Source organism: Rhinopithecus bieti, unplaced genomic scaffold (genome assembly GCF_001698545.2).
Source record: "Rhinopithecus bieti isolate Rb0 unplaced genomic scaffold, ASM169854v2 scaffold_6439, whole genome shotgun sequence".
Classification (NCBI taxonomy): Eukaryota; Metazoa; Chordata; class Mammalia; order Primates; family Cercopithecidae; genus Rhinopithecus; species Rhinopithecus bieti.
The window spans coordinates 401,115-423,018 of NW_016805421.1; the positions used below are offsets into that span (position 1 = coordinate 401,115).

The window sequence follows — 21,904 nt, forward strand, 5'->3', positions numbered from 1 at the left end:
AGCTTGTAGTCAGCCAAGATCACACCACTGTACTCTAGCCTCTAGCCTGGGCAACAAACAGAGACTCCGTCTCAAAAAATAAAAATTTAAAAAAAAAAAAAAATATATATATATATATATAAATTAGCTGGGTGTAGTGGTGGGTCTCTGTGATCCCAGCTCCTGGGGAGGCTGAAGCAGCAGAACTGCTTGAACCTGGGAGGTGGAGGCTGCAGTAAGCCGAAATCATGCCACTGCACTCCAACCTAGGCAACAGAAAAAAATAAAAAATAAATAATCGGTAACTTGTATGAAGTGCTTAGGATGAGTACAGTACTTTACTATGCGCCATACATGCTTTAATCTCACTAACTCCTGACAGCACTGAAAAGCAGGTGCTATTAATGTCCTCATTTTATAGACAAAGTAATTGAGGCTTACACAGTCTTAAGAAACTTATCTAAGGCAAAGCCGGGACCTGGACCTATTTCTCTCTGGCCCCAAAGCTGATGCTTTTAACCACCACGCAATACTGTCTCTGGTTCTCAAAAACAAAAAAACAAATCCCAATCAGTGATATGAACTGAACTCTACCACCTGTGAGTGTTTCAAGTTTTCATTGATTTGGGTTGGACTAGGTTAGAAGAAAAGTTAGTGGATATGGACAAGATGCATGATACACAAATTTTCTTCCAGACTCCATCAACAAGACCACAGAGCACTGTGTATGTCTTTGAATCTGTCTGTTTTTTTGTGTGCATCTGTATATGACAGAGAGAGGAAACATCTCACAGAACATATGAACATATTGGGAAAACCTGGTCTTACCACTAGTTTGTAAGTTCCAAGAGGACCTGAACTATTTCTATCAACATTTATTCAGTCAGCAACTAATACTGGGTGGTTACCACTGGCTAGACCCTGTCCCATGTGCTGGAGATTCACAAATGATGAACGAAACAGATGACAGACAAGGGTCTTTTTTTTTTTTTTGAGATGGAGTCTCGCTCTGTCGCCCAGGCTGGAGTGCAGTAGCCGGATCTCAGCTCACTGCAAGCTCCGCCTGCCGGGTTCATGCCATTCTCCTGCCTCAGCCTCCCAAATAGCTGGGACTACAGGCGCCCGCCACCTCGCCTGGCTAGTTTTTTTGTATTTTTTTAGTAGAGACGGGGGTTTCCCCAGGTTAGCCAGGATGGTCTCGATCTCCTGACCTCGTGATCCGCCCGTCTCGGCCTCCCAAAGTGCTGGGATTACAGGCTTGAGCCACCGCGCCCGGCCTACTAGCTTTTATGCTAGATGCATTTACTCTGTCTACAGCGTGGAAAACTCACTTAATTTTGTTTGTCCCTTTAACCTTAAAACCTAACACATGAATGCCTAGTGAATAATAAGCACTTCAATATTTGCTGAATAAATGAATTGGTCAGCAGCATACACTTTAGCACTTAATTCAAAAACTAAGCTAGATGCAAAATGTTTCATATGCAGAGTCTTGTTGCTCCAGCTAGTGTAGAAACGTCTTAAGCACAAGGATCACATTATGTCTATGGGTACCAAATAAAAGCATTTCATCTTAAGGCTGCTTCACAATATACTGGTCCCAGAATGTAAAATAAGCACACATGATTTGTACTTCCATGAAATTATTAAAGGTACTGACAATTCTAATAATAAACATCATTTGTTAAAAGGAGGCTATCATATTCTGGAGAGTACGAAACTTTAGCAAATGTATATCTTCCCTGTTGTAGGGTATCTTTAAAATAAAATAAAATGTCAAAGCCTGTGCCTATTATGAGACCCTTAGGAACAGTATCACCTCTCTGGATTTGGGGGTTTGGCAGCTCTGGCAATGGTGGTCTCAAGAAAGTGAAAGCAAAACCTACCCCCCTTCCTTCTCTCCCTCCACCCTGGCCCCCAAAGCCTCATGTTTCATTACAAACTGAGTGCCCTCAGACTTCTAATTGCCTTTAAGGTTTCTGTAAAACTCCTTTGAGTTTGTGGTAGATTTCAAAAAGTGGGTTTTTAAAATACTAAGCAGAAGAAGAATTTTCTTTGGAGCTGTTAAGTAGTCTTGAACTCACATATAAATTATTGGCTTTGAACTAATTATCTGTAACAAAAATGACAAATATGAAGCTGACCACTCTTACCTAATTGTTCTGGAAATTTTTGAAGCATTGTCAATCATTTTCACTGCATATAATATCTTCTCAATGTAATTTTTCCCCATCTTCATTGAGGTTCTTTTAATATAATTTAAACCTTCTTAATATTAAGCCAAAGTAAAGATTATAATAACAATCAAAACAAGTATTTGTCCTGGTTTTTATTAGATAGTCTATTTTCCCAAGTACAGATTGTCCTAGTGAACTTCATTTTCTCTTTTAAAAATGTACACTCTATTCAGAATCTACAGAACTTTTAATTACCACATTTGCTTACTCTGCATAATCTGACAGCTAACCTCTGCCCTTTGGTATTATTTCACTATAATTACCCAACATTTTCCTTCTGAATGTAGATCTCCATATTCTTTTTTTTTTTTTTTTTTTTTGTATTCTTTGCAGAGATGGGGTTTCAAACTCCTGAGCTCAAGGGATCCACCCTGCCTTGGCCTCCCAGTGTGCTGGGATTTCAGGCGTGAACCACCGCACCCAGCCACATTCTTATTTCGTAAACTTTACAAGTTCACACTCTTCACTTTAAACAAATCTGCCCCCTTTGGCGTGTCATTTGAGTCCCAGTGTATGTCATTAAGTTTCTTAACCTCAACCACTACTTCCCACTGAAATAACTCTATTTTCTTTTTTTCTAATGAAAAAGTCAGACATGTTCTATGTGAAAATTAAAATATGGTGAGCACTTACCACTTACTACGTGCCAGGCATTGAACTAAGTATTTTTTAAATCTTATTTTCATCCTCATGAGGTCAGTGCTCTGATGAGTTCCATTTTACATAAGAAAGTAGTTAAGTAAATTGCCAAGTTACAATAGCAGAAAGGGCAGGGTCAGAATTTGAATCCAGCTCTGTTTTCAAACCCTAGCTCAAACCGCTGTGTCAAACCAGACTCTTCCCAATCCATTCCCAGCTAGAATCCCAAATAATAATTTGGTCATTTTTTCCAAAGTTTTAAATACCAAATAAACATGCCTACCCTTTACCCTACCACCTTCCCTCTTACTTAAACAAGACCATATTATATACATTAGTTTAAAGTTAATAATATAGTGTATCTTTCAAAATCAATATATATATAGCTCTTTTTTCTTTCTGTCATAGTTCCACACTAGTCCATCCTGTGGTAGTACCACAACAAAGTTAACCTTAGTTAAACTAGGTTTGGTTAAATTTGATGAACATTTGGGCTGTTAAGCACCACAGGTCTAAGGATACTTTTATTCCTCTGCTTAACACTCAAACTCTATAAACCAGAGCTTTGTTCCTCCTTCACAGGTGAACACCCACAGTGTCCCTTCATCAGCACTTCCTAATAATTTTACTCTGCTCTTGCTAATCACCTTATTTGCCTGTTCCATTGATATGAGTTCATTCATTGGGTGTTTTTTTTTTTTTTTTTTTTTTGAGACAGAGTCTCTGCCGCCCAGGCTGGAGTGCAGTGACGCAATCTCAGCTCACTACAACCTCCGCCTTCTAGGTTCAAGCAATTCTCCTGCCTCAGCCTCCCGAGTAGCTGGGACCACAGGCACATGCCACCATGCCTGGTTAATTTTTTGTATTTTTAGTAGAGACGGGATTTCACTGTGTTAGCCAGGATGGTCTTGATCTCCTGACCTCATGATCTGCCCACCCCGGCCTCTCAAAGTACTGGGATTACAGGTATGAGCCACCATCCCCGGCCCATTCATTGGGTTTTTAATATTTATTTGACCTTTCAAAATTCACACTGCCATTTCAACTTTTTGTTTCCTTTAAAATGAACACCAAGGCCGGGCGCAGTAACTCATGCCTGTAATCTCAGCACTTTGGGAGGCCAAGGCAGGAGGATCACTTGAGCCCAAGGGTTCAAGACCAGCTTGGGCATCATAGTAAGACCCCATTGCTATGAAAAATTTTAAATATTAGCCAGGCGTGGTGGTGCACACCTATAGTCGCAGCTACACTGGGGGCTGAAGTGGAAGGATTGCTTGAGGCCAGGAGGCTGAGGCTGCAGTGAGCTATAATCATGCCATTGCACTCCAGCCTGGGCAACAGAGCAAGACCCTGTCTAAAAAAATAAAATAAAATAAAAAAACAGAAAAATTAACACCAAAACAAAGCTAGGAATATTTAAGGCTTTGGAGTATAATGCTTTTGTTTGAAAACTCTTAAGTAGGTTTTAAGAGTATGGGGAAGGAGAAGGGGACCAGACAGGGGAGGGAAGGGCCAACCCCTGCTTTCAGAGCATTTATTTATTTGTTTATTTATTTATTTATTTACTTACTTATTTATTTATTTTTTTTAAGACAGAGTTTGGCTCTGTCTCCCAGACTGGAGTGCAGTGGCACTATCTCGGCTCACTGCAAGCTCTGCCTCCCAGGTTGACGCCATTCTCCTGCATCAGCCTCCAGAGTGGCTGGGACTACAGGCACCCGCCACCACACCCGGCTAATTTTTTGTATTTTCAGTAGAGACGGGGTTTCACCGTGTTAGCCAGGATGGTCTCGATCTCCTGACCTCGTGATCCGCCCTCCTCGGTCTCCCAAAGTGCTGGGATTACAGGCATGAGCCACCGTGCCCAGGCTATTTATTTATTTATAGATGGAGTCTCGCTCTGTCGCCCAAGCTGGAGTGCAGTGGCGCAATCTCCACTCACTGTAACCTCCACCTTCCCAGTTCAAGCAATTCTCCTGTCTCAGCGTCTCAAGTAACTGGGATTACAGATGCGTGCCACCACACCCGGCTAATTTTTATTAGAGACAGTATTTCACCATATTAGCCAGGATGGTGTCAAACTCCTGACCTCAAGTGATCCTCCCGGCTCAGCCTCCCAAAGTGCTGGGATTACAGGTGTGAGCCACCACACCTGGCCTCAGAGCATTTTAATAAGCCTTCAGGACTAGGCTTTGGCCCAGACCAGGTTTTGCTCTCTCTCCTCTCCAAGTTTTCTGAGACCTTTTTCCTTGTCCCTACTGTGAGAGGTGCCCTGTAGTCCTCCAGCGGGCGCTGCCTTGGCGTACAGCCTCTGACCTTCTCCAGCAAAGTCTCCCTGTTGGGGTAACTGTCCTAGGAGAAGCTTCATTTCTGAGAATTAGCAGAGTTCCCTCCACTCAGGGCTCTCCCAGGACGACCTTACCATGTTTCTAGCCTCAGCCCAGCGTCCACCAGCCTTAGTACCACATCTTGTGGAGGGAGTGGGGGAGTGGGAGAGTGGCATCTGTTTCCTAACCTCTACATCTGCAAATGCATCTGAGTTCTGACAGACACAATTAGCCTCAATGCAGCTGATTTCCACAGCTCTAAAATCCATCTCCTTAGGGAAGAAAACCTCTCCCCATAAAAGAAATCAAAGATGGACAGAAGAAGGGAAAAGAACAGCCACTTTTTGAGAACCTACTATGTGACAATGTGCCAGACATTTTATTCAGGTCATCCCAATTGGCCCTCCACAGTCCTAGGTGTCTGGTTTCATTTCTTCCCATTTTCAGTGGGCAAACAACGGCCTAAAGAAGCAAATGATTTGACTAGCCAAGGCCTCACACTTGGGAAGCATTAGAGCTGAAATTCAGGTAATGGTCCGCCCCAGACTTCTTGAGCCCACACGTTAACTGCCAATAAGACGAGAGCAGAATTTTCCAACCTGAGGCCCACAGACCCCCTAGCAGCCCCTAGATGGGCTTTGGGGTTATCAGAATGTCCTGAGACTGGGGTGATGTGCCTTTTGTGAGTGGGGAGTCACTCTGAATGCTCCCAGGTTGCCTCCCCTGCTCCTCCCATAGTCCGAACATGGATGCTTAAATCATGTGCAGAACTACCCACCCTGCTCTTCTGCCATTTCCTCTACTGTTATCTTTTCATTATAGTCTTGAGAGCCATCTTCTTGCCATCTTATTTAAACAACTGTTGAAAGGGAATCACTTTTGGAGAATGTGCTGGAGTGAGCCACAGCTGCCCCTGTGGCAGCTGCCCCTGTGACAAGCGTCACCACCCTCAAGCTTTCATCAGATTTTCAAAAGGGTCTAAAAATCAAAAAAGGATTGAAATCTAGTCAGGAACACTTCTACAGTCTTTTTTTCCTTTAACAAATAAACACAAAAAATGCTGCTGAAAGCATGGTAAGTGTCTTCCAAAGGTGTCCATTCAGAGACGCAGAGGCACCCACAGAAAAGCCCTCAACTGACCACATTTCAACTTGGTACAATAAAATGATTATTTGTCACTGAAGGTGAGAAAGTAGAATACTAATGCATGTTGCAGAGGCTTTTAATACAGAGGAAGGAAGTTGTGGTTTGTGTCGAAGAGGAAACTGCAGAAAAGGCCTTTGATCTTCGTATTTCACAAAAAGCAACTGAAAATGTAAATAACTGTCTCCTTCAGTGCCAGTTGACAGTTAACAAGAAACAGTTTAGCAATTTTATCACACACATGCACAACTGCTTTTGCCTTTTTACCAGGCTATGATAGATAACTGGAGAGAGCATGAGTCAAATGGAGCAACAAGGAGCATGCTGGCTCAGATGCTCTTCCAGTGCAATATCAGAACAGTCTCTCTCTTTTTTTTTTTTTTTGATGGAGTCTCACTCTGTAACCCAGGCTGGAGTGCAGTGGCACAATCTTGGCTTACTGCAACCTCTGCCACCTGGGTTCAAAAGATTCTCCTGCCTCAGCCTCCCGAGTAGCTGGGATTACAGGCACCTGCCACTGCACCTGGCTAATTTTTGTAGTTTTAGTAGAGATGGGGTTTTACTATCTTCAAAGGCTGGTCTTGAACTCCTCACCTCATGATCTACCCGCCTCGGTTTCCCAAAGTGCTGGGATTACAGGCGTGAGCCACCGTGCCCAGCCCAGAACGGTCGTAAGAAAGACCAAAAAAGCTTATACAGTCAAGACCATTTATGAAGTGCCAACTATTTAAGACCTCCTCCCAAGGCCATTCCTGATGCAATGGAAACCTTTCAGTGCCAAGAGGCCGGAAGGCATAGCCTGCATGACGTACTGCACACACAGCTGGGAAACAAAAAAAAAAAAAAAAAAAAAAAAAAAAAAAACAAGGTGGGCAACATCGAGGAGAGAAAAATACAGATTTCAAATCTAATTAAACAGAAAGAGAGAAACAGATGTGAGGGACAAAACTTGCCAACACCAAGCCCTTGGGAAACGATACAGATTGCCCCAGGAGAGTTCACAGGTGGCAGATTGCTGGAACAGCTGCAGGAAAGAGGGAACGCTGTCATTTGCAAGAAAGCTATCAATTCACAACTAGTGTGCCTTCCTGTAATATGTATCTAATATTATTTTAATATCAATTATCAGTTGGGCAAGAGGTACAAAATGCCACATGTTGCACCATAAGAAGTTTGCTCACCTGCAAATTACAGGGGTTAGAATAAACTTCTAACTTCTCTAATTCTAAGTAACATGACATTAGTATTTTTCAAGGTGCTGTTTGTGATTTGATTTTTCCTTGATATGAGGCTCTTTAGTAAATGAAGGCTGGCATTTAAATCACATGTGCAGACTCCAAAGGACAGTACTAGCTACCGATAAACATGGCGTGTCTGCAAAACTCTGGCTTGTTTCCAAGATTGCTCCAATGGCAAAGCAATTAAAACTATATTTTCACCACTAAATTAGAATAATTTCCAAATAAATCTTGAAGGATACACACACACACACACACACAGTCTTACTAAAATACACTTGCATTTCCATGATTCTAAAATACAGTTGATTGTAAGATGCACAATTTAACAGCAGATTTTTTGGGGGAAAAGACTGTAGCATTATCTGTGCACATCCATTATACAACATATCTCCAACTGAGAATTGTTAAAAAATGAAAAATGTGCACCTTAGAACTGAAACGCGATGGTAATGAATGGATACATACAGATGCTTAACTGTGCGCATCTATCTCTTTCCAGAAATTTTTCTCTCAAAGGAACCCTGGCAGAAGCTGCTCATTTGTGCGTTCGGTTTCTTTCTTGGTCTGCAGTCCAATGCTCTAACCCTGAGCTATACCCCCTCCTGCGTTCGGTTTCTTTCTAACGCTGAAAAACACAGACGCTAGCAAAAGATTTTTTTAAGTTGTACAAGAAAAGTACTGTGTGTACACCTTCTGACTCAGCAATTACACCTCCAGAAACTTATAAATATAACTGCTTGTATGTAATGACATATAAACGTGGTTGCTTATTGCAGTATTATTTATAATATAAAAACCAGTAAAGAATAAGAATGCTCAACAATAAGGGAATTCTTAAATAAACCATAGTATATTTGTGGACTTGGAATACAGAATACATATTAGAATATGGAATACTATGAAGGAAAAAGAATGAAGTAGATTTCTCTCCTTCCTAATATGAACTGATGTTCAAAGTATTTAATGTGGAAAAAAGGTGAGTCCCAAAGAGTAATTTTCTGTATGTCATCAACTATAAAATGTACATTACTTCATATTTTAACATCTTTGAAATTGGAGTATACCAATCAATGGCATCTTAAGAGTCCACAAAAAACAGTAGTTTGATTCTATTTGTATATATATGTATAAAATGTGCATGCCTTAATATGCATAGGAAATTTCTGGGAAGCTACTTTTAACTGTAAAGCAGAAAAAGAGAAAGATGTCTTATTTGTTTTATTTTACTTTACCCTGTAGCCTTTATTTAAGTATGAGGTGTTTCCTTGAATACATATTACTTCTGAAACCAACCAACCAATCAACCAACAAACCAAGTATACACCATTCTAGGCTCCTAAAAGGCAGTGGCTTGGATAATCACTGAGACAGGGTATACCTTTTGGGAAAATCACTCCTAGGAAAAATTTTTATTCATTAAAAAATATATTTCATAAAAAATGAAAAGCAAGGCCAGGCACAGTGGCATGTGCCCATAGTCCCAGCTACTTGGGAGGCCAAGACAGGAGGATCGCTTGAGCCCAGGAGTTCTGGGCTGTAGTGCACTATACCAATCAGGTGTCCACACTAAGTTCAGCATCAATATGGTGACCTCCCAGGAGCAGGGGACCACCAGGTTGCCTAAGGAGGGTAGAACTGGCCCAGGTCAAAAACAGAGCAGATCAAAACTCTCGTGCTGATCAGTAGTGGGATTGCGCCTATGAACAGCCACTGCACTCCAGCCTGGGAAACACAGAGACATCCCATCTTGAAAGAAAAAAGCAAAGCAAGGATCAAAGAAGGAAATGTAAGGATCAAAGAAAGAAGACATTCACTAGGAGATCCTAAGCACCTTTTGCTTCTTTTCTGTTTTCTGATCATTCAGGCAAGTTTTGCCAAAAGGTATAGCTTGTTTTCCACCCTAGAGGTAGAGGGGGTTGGTAATTCAGAGGAATTCATAGGAAGTCCTGTTTTCTGGGAGATGTGAAACTAATATAGTCTCCTTATCTGGGAGGTGGTGGGCAGCAGGGTTGGCGGGGGCGGGGTGTGGTGCACACAGTCCCTGCCAAGGCCAACCACACCCAACACTGGAGGGTGGCCAGAAGGATCCGGCGTCAGGTCCACAGCACAGGTAAGTGGGAACCCTCAAGAGCCCTCAGAGGATGAAGACTTTAGGGCAGTGTTTCTCACCCTGTGGCTCTCCATCAAAGAATGAACAAGGAACCCTTATTAAAATGCAGGTTCCTCTGGCCTACCCATACCGCAGCAAAGTAATTTCCACAAACATTCCAACAGTATACCTGAGCTATCATGATTTGGGTATGTGTAATGTGTCGTTTATAAAGCGAGGTCTAGAAATTTAGATAACCTTTATAATGTGTGAAAAGTAGATTTGAGGCAATGGAGTTTGATAAATTTTGTTTCAAATGACTTCAAAAAAAGACTCTTTACAGATGGGATCTCACTGTGTTGCCCAGGCTGCAGTGCAGTGGCTATTCAAAGGTGTGATCAAATGCACTACAGCCTTGAACTCCTGGGCTCATGTGATCCTCCTGCCTCAGCCTTCCTAGCAGCTGGGACTACAGGTGTACACCACCGCACCCAGGCCCAAATGACCTTTAAAATTAGAATTGATACACCACTCAAATAAAATGCATCTACATATTCTCAGATTAAACCCTATATATTTTAATAGTTGTTAGAAACTGAAACAGATATTTGGAAATTTCATCTGCTCCTTGAGAATTAGAAAACATGTATCTTCCCCAACATATTCAATTAAGAAAATAGTCATTTGAAAAATCGGTTCATTTTTGAGGGGAGGAAGCCCTAAAGAGGTTTTATAAGATACCCCATATTTTCTGAAACCTTTTATTTTCCTTTGTAAATCAGCTTATTTTGATTCTGCTTATAGAGTGATCTTATAACTGGGAGTTCACAGCACTGTAATCTACACTTCCAATAGCTCTTCCTCTGTTGTTCCAGTTTGGAGTTTACAGATTGATGTTCCCCTCCCTCCTCCTTCCCAGGAATGTGGTATTTTCTCTTTATGTCAAGCAGAACGCAGATTACACTGACTCATTCATAAATGATTTTAATTATATGTCATTTTTCAAAGATAATTTTCACCTCACCATTCCTTTGGGACTTTTCTGTTCTGGTACAATGCAGCTTCAAACACAGAGTTAGAATTTATCCCTTCAATTAATTTGTATTAAACAGAGATATGCTGATTTGCTTCCTGATGCATCCAAAAGGGAAACCTGTGCTACAAAGTTGATATAGAAGATAACTGAAAATAATTTCTAAAAGGATAGTATCAGTTTCATTGACAGGAAATTATCCCCTGAAAAGAAAACAGGAATAGTTACTTTCATCTCATACAAGTGAGCTCATGCAATCATGGTCTTTGCACAACATTCCCACAGGAGAGTAACTGTGAGGACTACCCATCATATTCAGATAATAATTCTAAGGTGCAAGCTTTAAGGACTTTGCCTATGGTGTGTGCATGGTAGCAGGGAAGGGGATCAGGTTTCCCTGTGGGTCATTGAGGGACCATTGTAGAGAATTGTGTATTTAGTTTAGAGGTAAGAAACAGTTCAGAATGGCAAAAGCACAGAATGAGTGCCTTTGGAAAAGCAGGAGGAAATGAGGCTGCAAAGTTGGACAGGAACCAGATAAAGAGGCCTTTAATATGTTTGGTGAAACAGTTTGAACTTGATCCTGAAAGCAGGAGGAGCACTTTTAAGAATGTCAAGCTGGGTTAGCCAAACCACCTGTAATCCCAGCTACACAGGAGGTTGAGGCAGGAGGACTGCCTGAGGCCAGGTATCTGGGGCTGCAGTGAGCGATGATCATGCTACTACACTCCAGCCTGGGCAACAGAGCAAGACCCTATCTCTACCAAAAAAAAAAAAACTAAATTTAAATTTGAAAAAAAGGAAAAGTTAAGAAAATCAAAAGAATTTCAAGCTGGGGGATGACAGGATCCGATCTGTATTATAGAAAGATCGCTCAAGCCATAAGAAAGGAAACTCAGGAGGGCAGTCACTCCATTTATACTTAGAAGACAGAGGGAGAAAAGGCTGAGAAAACCTCCATTCAAATACTAACATTTAGAACTCACTTACCTGGTACGTTTACTTAGGTGAAATATTTTACCCTTTACAATAGTGGGGAACTATTGCACAAGGTTCTAGAAACTAAGTGTGGCTGTCTTATATTTACTTCTTACTATTGGGTTCACTTAATGTAACTAAAAAACTGGGAAGGGGAACTGTCTCATGAATCTGTGTGGCACTGCTTGGAAGAGGCTCTCTCTGTTTCCCTATTGTTTGTGTTGCTGCTCGTGGTTGCTGCATGGAACTTCTACTTGAATTCAACTTGTTTTTATGTTATGTTCTACTTGCCTGAAGCAAGCATTCAGACTTTCTGGTTAATATGCCATTACACATCTTTTTGGATCTACTACACCCACTTCCACCCACATGATGAGGGAAGCGAAAGCCCTGTCCCCAACCTTTGAGAGCTCTGAGATACAAGTCAAGGTGTGTAGCTTTACTGACCCACAAGAGGCACAGGTCCCTCTAACTGAGCCCATTACAGAGCATACAGCACTGCTCATACTGTACTAGGAATGAGAGAGCAGAGGGAGGAGGAAGGAAGTGAAGCACCTTCTGCCTAACGTGTTGTCAGTGGCAAAACATTAACTGGGACCCAAGCCTCTGGCTTCCAAACTCTGAGCATTTTCTACCAGATGACATACACTTTAAACAAAACACAATACTCATTAAAGTAAGCATATTCTTCATGATCTCACTGGCATGGGTAATGGAAAACCAAGAAGTTATCTCTAACTGAATTGGAATGTTTACACTGGCTGCATAGCTGCTTCCCTAAAGGAATCTGTGGGGAAACCAGGCTCTGGTTTCCTCATTTCCTAGTGTGTGGTTTTTTCAGGGCACTAGGGCACATGAAGGGAGTCTTTCTAAGAGGGAGGAGGAGCTGAAGAGTGTGGCAGACATGAAAGGTCCTTCCAAGCAAAGTTCTAACACATGATAAAATCAAATGAATGAAGGCAGAAATTGTACTTCTAATGGCTGACTGCATAACAATTCACAATAATGTCTCCACTCAGGAGTGGGAAATCCCAATTAGGAAGCATCTCTCCTTCAACACTGATGCAAAATTAGGGCAGGGAGAAAGTCCAGGAATATAATAAAAAGCATTCTCCTTTTCATCTCACCATATGGTAAGAGAGTTTGCTGTCTGGGGGTTTTGCTTGTTTTGTCAGGTGAACGATCTTAGATCATAAGCTTTAAGTGTCAATTATGAATGGAAATTAACACACTGATCCAGCTAACCTAATGAAAAGATGATGGTCAAGTGAGCAACACCCTCCAGATGAGCCCATAAAATGTCCACTGAAAGACTATGGGGTAAAGGAGTGGCAGAAGACGATGTTGTTCAACATGATAAAAGTGAATAATTTGACAATTCAGCAGAGCCAATTCTCAAGAGAAAAATAAATCATTTTCAAAGCAACCTTCCCAAAGACAGGTGAATTTTTACTTTTACATTTACCCAGTGACTAACTGGAAACATACTAGAAGCAGAGGAGAAAATGGGATTCTAGCAGGAAATATACTAAAAATAGAGGAGAAAAAACTATTTAGTGTTCTCTAGAAATCATTTTCTCTAATAAAAGGATGTCCATATTTCTGGATTATCTCTCTTGGAATGAAGTTTTTTGAGGTTGTCACCCTTGAGAGCACAGATCTTCCATCTCATAAAGTACCAGTGAGCAATTACAGGGAAGCTATACCTTAAAACCAAACGATGTGAATTCAACAGGTGGTTTGAAGGTCAAGTTCAATGCACTGGACAGTTACCCTGACCCCAACTAGGACAACTAAATAATGGTCCTATGATTCAAAATATCTGGTGAGTGAATAACCAACACCTCCCTTATTTGCTAAAAGATGGAGACTGAAACAACTAAAACTATTTCAGAGCATGACAGGACCTTGGAAATTATGTAATCAAAGTAGTACCTTCATTCCTGAAGATAAACTAGAACATTTATAGGAACATCTGTTTCATACCTCTTCAGTTCCTAGACTTTCATTTCTCCTATATCTTCCCCAATACAAAAATGTTAAATGAGATCTTGGAGTAGGGAAGGTACAGCGGGAATATCCTTAGTATCTGGGTTGGCACTTGGAATACATTTCATCCTAAGAAATAGGACTACGCTTCTGGCCCATTACAAATATGTGCCTTAATACTTTCAGGTTGATTCCTGGTTGTTTTTTTCACAGAAAGATGACTTGGTAAATGTATTTTTATTTTCTCTCTTTAAGATTGTTCATTTCGGCCGGGCGCGGTGGCTCAAGCCTGTAATCCCAGCACTTTGGGAGGCCGAGACGGGCGGATCACGAGGTCAGGAGATCGAGACCATCCTGGCTAACACGGTGAAACCCCGTCTCTACTAAAAAAATACAAAAAGCTAGCCGGGCGAGGTGGCGGGTGCCTGTAGTCCCAGCTACTCGGGAGGCTGAGGCAGGAGAATGGCGTAAACCCGGGAGGCGGAGCTTGCAGTGAGCTGAGATCCGGCCACTGCACTCCAGCCTGGGTGACACAGCGAGACTCCGTCTCAAAAAAAAAAAAAAAAAAAAAAGATTGTTCATTTCAAAAATCATAAATCACAGTTCTACAAAAAAGTTAATTCCACCCATATTCCCTGAGGGCCTACCACGTACTAGACTCAGATCTGAGTGATGAGATATAGGTGGGACTCCAAGGTCTCCAGCCTGAAGAAGCTATGACATAAATAACAGCAACACCACATATAATCAAGGTGTGCAGAAAGTGTCATGAAAACCCAGGGAAAGAAGCAGCTGGTGCTGCTGAGAGAGGACTAGAGAGGGCTTCCCATAGGAGATGATTTTTTTTTTTTTAATTGGGGCTTTGAAGACTGAATAGGATCTGGCCAGTAAAGAAGGGGGACAAGGGAATTATAGTCACTGGGAACAAGCCAATTGACAGAGGGGTAAGAATTGTGGAATATTCTAGATGGCATAAGTATAGAGTGCCCAATGGGGAATAGTAGAAGGGAGGATAGAAAAACAGCACGAAGGAAGACATGAAGAGCTCTGAACATCAAACTACTAAGTTCAGATTTTAATCTGTAGGAATGTAAGGCCATTCATTGAGGGTTTTTACATAAGAAGTAATGCAACTGGGTGGCAAGTCCAGGAATGGACCGGAAGCTAGGAGACTAGTTAGGAGACTTATGATACTCTTGCCAATGAATAAAGATCTGAATTCTGAATTACAAACAACTGCTTCCACTACCTTCAAATTAAAGCTTGGGGCCCACTTGTAATGTTTTTAGCATGAGACACCCTAAAACTGTGACTCGGAGATGGTCACTGCCTTTAACTCCCATCTGCACCTGCAATTCCTCCCCCTAGGAAAACATCACCTCCTCTTTCTCACCTACCTCACATAGATTCCATTAAACTGAAGTTTGTGGGAAAAAGGCTTTTAATGAAAAGTATGTTCCAATGCACCGTAAAGGGGTAACAGCATAGCCTGTAGAGTCAAGCAGTGCCAGCACTAACACTGACTAGCTGCTGGATCTCAGGCAAGTTATTCAGTTTCTCTGTGCCTCAACTTTCCTCACTGTAAAATGGGAACAAAAAACTACCTTTTTAAGAATGTTAATTATGAGATTGGAAAACAGATCCTTAGACAATTACATAGTAAGCCAGAAAAAATGGTAACTATCACTCTTATATACACTTTGACAACAGACTGAGTCAGGAATGCAATATTACTTCTAAGTTTCAAGGACATGTAAAAAAAATTCCTTTACTCAGTGCTATTACAAATAACATTTGTTTTAGATGGTCTATATTTTAAGACTGAAGATTCTCCTGTAAAGCAGTAAAGCTCATTGTAATTTTATCCTTTCTCAAATGTACGACACTTAAAGAGAATACGCTGAAGAAAATTTAACTTTCTTTCTGAGGATGTGATTACCATGATTTTCTCAAGTTCCTGCTAAGGTATTGGGAAGAGCTAACATATTAAAAATGAATTGATATACTACAGATTTGGTTCCAATGGAGGTAAAATTATGTTCCAAGAGTTCCTAGAACATCCACCATTGTAAAGCGTTGCAAGTGTTATCTGACATCCACACAATAACAGGCATGTGACTGCCCTTTTACAAATTTTTTATTATTCAAATTTTCAAGCATTCATGAAAGTAGAAAGAGTACAATAAACTCTCATCTGTAACCCACCTTCAAGAATAACCAGTATTTTGCCAATCTTGTTTCATTTGTACCTCTCTACCCCTTGACTCTTGTTTTGCTACCGTTTTTCCCCATAGCCTTATTGAGAAATAATTTATCATTGTAAGTGTACAATTCAATGATTTTTTAGTGTATAAAGTTGCGTAACCATTACCAGAATCCAATTTTCAGAACATTTCCTCATACAGAATGAATAGGGACAATATAGTATACATACACAATGGAATACTGTTCAGCCGTAAAGAAGAAGAAATCCTGTCATTTGTGACAACACGGATGAACCTGGAGAACATTATATTAAGTGAAATAAGCCAGGTGCAGAAAGACAAACACCACATGATCTCACTCATATGTGTAGTAAAAAAGTTGGACTCAGAAATGAGTACAATGGTGGTTACCGGAGGTTGAAGGTGGGGAGATGGGGAGATGTTGGTCAAAAGACATAAAATTTCAATTAGACAGGAGGAACAAGTTCAAAAGGATCTACGTACATCATGGTAGCAACAGTTAATAACAATCTATTGTATATTTGAAAACTGCTGAAAGAGTAGATTTTTAAGTGTTTGTACCACATATGAAAAAAAAGGGATGTGAGGCAATGCATGTGTTAAATGGCTTGATTTAGCTATTCCACAACACACACATATATCAAAAATCATCTTGTACACACATATATATACAATTTTTAGTTGTCAATTACAGTAAAATTTAAAACAAAATTAAAAAGGACTCCTGCCATTGGTGACAACACAGATGAACCTGGAATAATGCCAAGTGAAATAAGTCACAAAGATAAAGATAAATACTATTAAAAAAAAAAAAAAAAAAAGAACATTTCACCATCCCACAGCACCCATTTTTAGTTAATTCCCATTCTGACTTCAGCCTCAGGCAGCACTAGTCTACTTGCTGTTTATAGATTCCCCTTTTCTAGGCATTTCACATGAACAGAACCACACAATATGTAGCCTTTTGCATCTGGTTTATTTTACCTGGCACAATGCTCATCCATGCTGTAGTAGGCACAGTACTTTGTTCTTTTTTATTGCTAAATAGTATTTCATTGTGTATATATCCACATTGATTATTCATTCACTAACTGGTGGATATTTGAGCTGTTTCCAGTTTTTGGTTCTTATGTATAATCTTGTATTAACACCTGCTTATAAGTATTTGTATGGACATGCTTTCATTTTTCTGGGTAGACACCTAGAAGTAGACTTGCTGGGTTTTGTACTGTCTTTTACCCAACAGAATAACAAAATACCATATGATCCAACATTTTGTTTAATGAATGAGGAAATGAAAAGTCCAAAGACATTAACTAATTTCCTCATATTCACAGTTCATTGGTGACAGAGACAGAATTCAAACCCAGGACTTAACATTCTTCCTTTTTTCTTCTTTTGTAATCAGTTTCATTCCCACACCCCCCAGAAACACTCCCCCTGGAGCCCTCCTCCTTCAGTTCTATTCTAGATGGGCTTTTCTCATTGGGCCAGAGCTGCAATAAGGAACTTCCTTTCTCAAGTCCTTCTGGGGCTCCCCTTTACCTCCTGCAGACTTCCCCACCCCTACTCCCATCCTAAAGCCTCTGCTTCACCTGTGCCTCTGCAGAACCTGGGAACTCTCATTTCTGAGCCTTCCTGGCATTCTGTGAGCAAATCAACCACTTCCGGTCCTCTCCCTGTGAGCCCTGCAGGCATTTTATTCTTGATTCCACTTCTCTCTGCAAATGCATTTGCCATCACTTCATCTGCTTTCTATCTTTAGGTCCTGTATGCGTCAGGGTTACAGATGTCTCCAAGGTTTATAAGGATATAGTCTGCATTCCTGGTTTTCACTCTTTTAGTTTGAGGGAGATTTTCAAGAGACAAAAGCAAAAATGTCTTTGCTATTTTGACACAAAAAATCTCCAACTTTCTTGAAATTATCTCTTGAGTGAAATACTTACACGCTCAATGGAAACACAAGGACAATGAATGACAATTCCATTCAAACTAAGGGGCATAAGAGGGAAAAAACTCCGCCCCAAATCCTAAAAAGGAATTTTATCCCATAAATGTATGCATGAAAGAGGCTACCTTTCACTATTCAAGGATGAAAGCAGCCCTTCCTGCACACTATGGCTGGTACTACCCCATTAGTTTAACTTAAGCAAAACAAGAACACTCTTTGAAGCTAAAAATAATCCATGAGTTTTTAAAAAGAAAATTATTATTCCAAATTTCCTAAAAATGTTATGGCAAATGCCAAGCACACAGAAATGATTCTGAACACTTTTTTCCACTTACATAAATCAAATCCACTGCAACTGCTCCCTCTTTTGAAAAATGCTTAACTGTAAATTATGCACGACAGGCTGGAAACAGTGGCTGTACACACATGTAGTAATTGGCTGCTATTATCCAAGTAGCTAGCAAGTAGTTATTGGGCATCCAGTGTGCTAGACACAGCAGGGGAAATAGAAACAGATAAAGATATGGCCCTATAGCCCTTGCAATCCACTTGTGATAACAAGATAAATACATGAAAAGTTAAAACAGTACAAGGTAGTATGTGATCAAGGGACATGGGCAAAAGTGTTACACACTTTTAGAAATTAGAGCGCTGACTACTTGGATAATACCAGGAACAAATGACAAGGGCACCAAAACCCTAAAGGTCACACACAAACTAAAGCTAAAATATGCCAATGATTATGTCACTTGCCTGCTCAAAAACCTTCAAATACCAATCACTAATAAACAAAGAAAGTCCAAACTCCTTAGCTCGGCATGCAAGACCCTACAGGCCCTGACCCCTTCCTACCTGACTGGGTTTTACTCCAGCCACACTGCTCCATTAATGTCCCTTGAACACACAGACACCTGCTGCTGTCCACCCTGCTTTGCTCCTGATGCCCTATCCCAACCAACACCCTTTCCCTCAGCCTCAGCTACTGAAAATCCATCAATTTTACATTCTGCCTCCTTCCTTTGAGGCATCCCAACACTTCTTTCCATTATTACGCAGATCTCCGCCTCTTTATACAGCCAGTCTCCAAGATGCCCCCAATGCTTCCATATTCATTCCTTTGTGTAATGCCCTCCCATATGACCTGTGTAACCAATAAGTCACACACCAGAAGTGTGTCTTCCAAGGCTTGATCACAGGAGACATCTGAGGCTTCCACTTTATGTTCCCTTGGATCACTCACTCTAAGGAGAGTCATCCACCATGTCATGAGGACATTCCAATAAACCTATGAAGAGGTTTTTGTATTGAGGGACTGAGATTTCCTGCCTAGAGCGACTACCAACTTGCCAACTGTATAAGTGTATCAAGTTCCAGCTTGGAACTGGATTCTCCAGCCGCAGAAAACGTTCAGGTATCTGTTGACCTGGCCAGCTCACTGACTACAGTCCTATGGGAGACCTCAAGCCAGAACCACCCAGCTAAGTAGCTCTCAAATTCCTGACCCACAGAAAATATGTGTAACGATAAATGTTTATTGTTGTTTTTAGCTACTAAGTTTTAGTAATCTGTTATGCAGCAACAGACAACTAATACACTTCACTTATGTATTCTGTATTGCATTCCAATTATTTCTGTCCTAACATTTTTCTTACAACTAGATTAATAGGTCCTAGAGGGCAGAGACTTTAATATTTTCAACTCTGCATGCTTTAGTAAGACATTTAGTAATCATTAGTTGATTGAATAAGAGCATTTTAAAACTTAATGAAATCGTTGGTGAAGCTGTGTCTTGGGCTGACTTCATATTGGTTTTGAATGATTTTGTAATTTATTTTTAACTTTAAGGACATTTAACTTTATGGGCATTGGAGCAAGGCAAAAGTTAGTGATGGGAAGGGGAGGAAGAGGGTGGCAATAAGAAACAGCAGCCACATCAAGGATTTGGTGTCAGCCATGTCTAAGCAGCTTCCACCTTCTAGAATTCCCTTGTGCCAGGCATCCGGTCCCAGTCCCAGAAACTGATAGCATTTCATAAGTTTTTATTTGAGAAGATTTATTCTGAAGTCTCCAATATTTAAAAGAGGTTTCCAGCCCAACACAGGTCTGCTGTTATAGAGCAGGTCTGCTGCTCTATAAACAGCAGCCACATCAAGGATTTGGTGTCAGCCATGTCTAAGCAGCTTGCACCTTCTAGAATTCCCTTGTGCCAGGCATCCTGTCCCAGTCCCAGAAACTGATAGCATTTCATAAGTTTTTATTTGAGAAGATTTATTCTGAATTCTCCAATATTTAAAAGAGGTTTCCAGCCCAACACAGGTCTTCTCTTGAAGTCATGGCTAAGCTACAGCCTGGCAGAGTCCTTCGCTTACAAACTTAACAGTCCTCTTAGGTGTTCTTGGGATCCAGTGACACTGGTCTGGGTGACTAGTAAGACCGAAAGCCTCTCTAAGTCATAAATAAAAACAGAAACAAACCTGGACCAATCTTTCGGCAGTTCTTTCATAAATAAAACCATAGATACCACACAAAGATACACACTACTGGGAACACAAGTCTGATAAGCATCCCTTTGTGAAATTATAGGAGATTTGATTGTATACAATAAGTATAGTAAGGTGTGATCATGATATAAAATACGCTAATTCCTAACAGGTAAGCTGGCCCAGAAGGTAAGTTTACTTTAAATCAACATTTGTATTAATGACTCTGCATGATGAAAGAAATAGCAAAACAATTAAGAACCTCCATAAAAGAAAGCTACAAAACTGTGCTAGGAAGCAGTTGGTTCTTATTGTAAAAAGGAGCGAAGGTGGCTTTAAGCCAACAAAAGGAACACAAATCCAGTCAACTTAGCCTAGGGCCAAAGCAAGATTCATTCCAAGAATGAGTAGTTAGTGCTTGTTATAATTCTGTGCAGTTTAATTTTAAATGCCCTTCTCTCTCTTTGGAGACTATATCCACAAACCTCAAAGAGATTCTGGTATTTAGTCTAATTCTTTCCATATGTTAAACACACCTCATTGCCTATAGGCACCAGTCAGATTAGTTTCTTCTGAAAAAGGAGGTTAGAGATTGATCCTTCTATGTAAAATTATTTCATCCTATTAGTGTTAGAGACCTGAAATTTATTAGCAAACAACTTGGGGCTACTTATACAAGCCTGTCGATAAGGAAAGACTGCCTTGCAGCTGTTCCCAACAGCTTTTCTAAATAAAGAGCCATTGCTTGAGTGAAACTGTCTAATCTCTTAAAGATGTGTATTTAATTAAAGAAAACTTTTTTCAGTGGCTGAAGACTTAATCCCATTGATTGTGCTGCAAACATCAATCAAATCATTTGTTAATGTTTTTGCTCCCGTAAAATTTAGCAACATCAGAATAAGACCATGCCTTTTAGGAATATATGATGCTTACATTCCCTCAAGGTACATCTTTGTTTCACACTCTCCATTTATTTCTCAGGAAAGGCAACAATCAACTGAACTCCAATTGTTTCATCTAGAAACATATCAAGTGTCCATAAAAACATGCAAAACGGTGTACAAAATAATGTTAAGAGGAAACAGAACATTAAATTGTGTATATTCTATGGTCACAGCTATATATAACCATAGATGAGGATGGAAAGGAATATGAGAAATGAAACATATGTTTTCACACACACCTCTATAACCTTACTGTTTTTTTCTTTATAAATTTCCTTTACTTTTGTTGGGAGTTGTCTTAGTAATGGGTGTAGTATGTTTGCTTTTTAAATTATCAGGTTAACATCTCACCTCATCAGACAAGAGCTTATGCGCCAATTACTCACATACAAGGTGGTGACTGTCTAGACCAACCGAGATAAGACGCCTGCCTGGTCTCCTCCTAAAAATTCCTCAGGGTTAGTAAAGCCACAATTTTCAAGTTTAATCCCTGCAGGGGGAAAGAAACTGTGTCTAGCCCGCTAAACAGAGTGGATTTCAAGGAAATGTTCTCATTTTAGTTGAAACTAAAATAACCCCTTAAGTAAAAATGATATTTAGGCAAATCCTAAAAATGAAGTCATTCATTAACACATGTTTACTGAGAACA

General features: G+C 40.4%; 1 protein-coding gene across 1 annotated transcript in view; it reads right to left on the reverse strand.

Moving 5' to 3' along the window:
• The window catches only part of TNFAIP8 (TNF alpha induced protein 8), a 127,380-nt gene that overhangs the window by 86,229 nt on the left and 19,247 nt on the right, over positions 1–21,904 (reverse strand). The gene's annotated exons all lie outside the window — the stretch shown is intronic.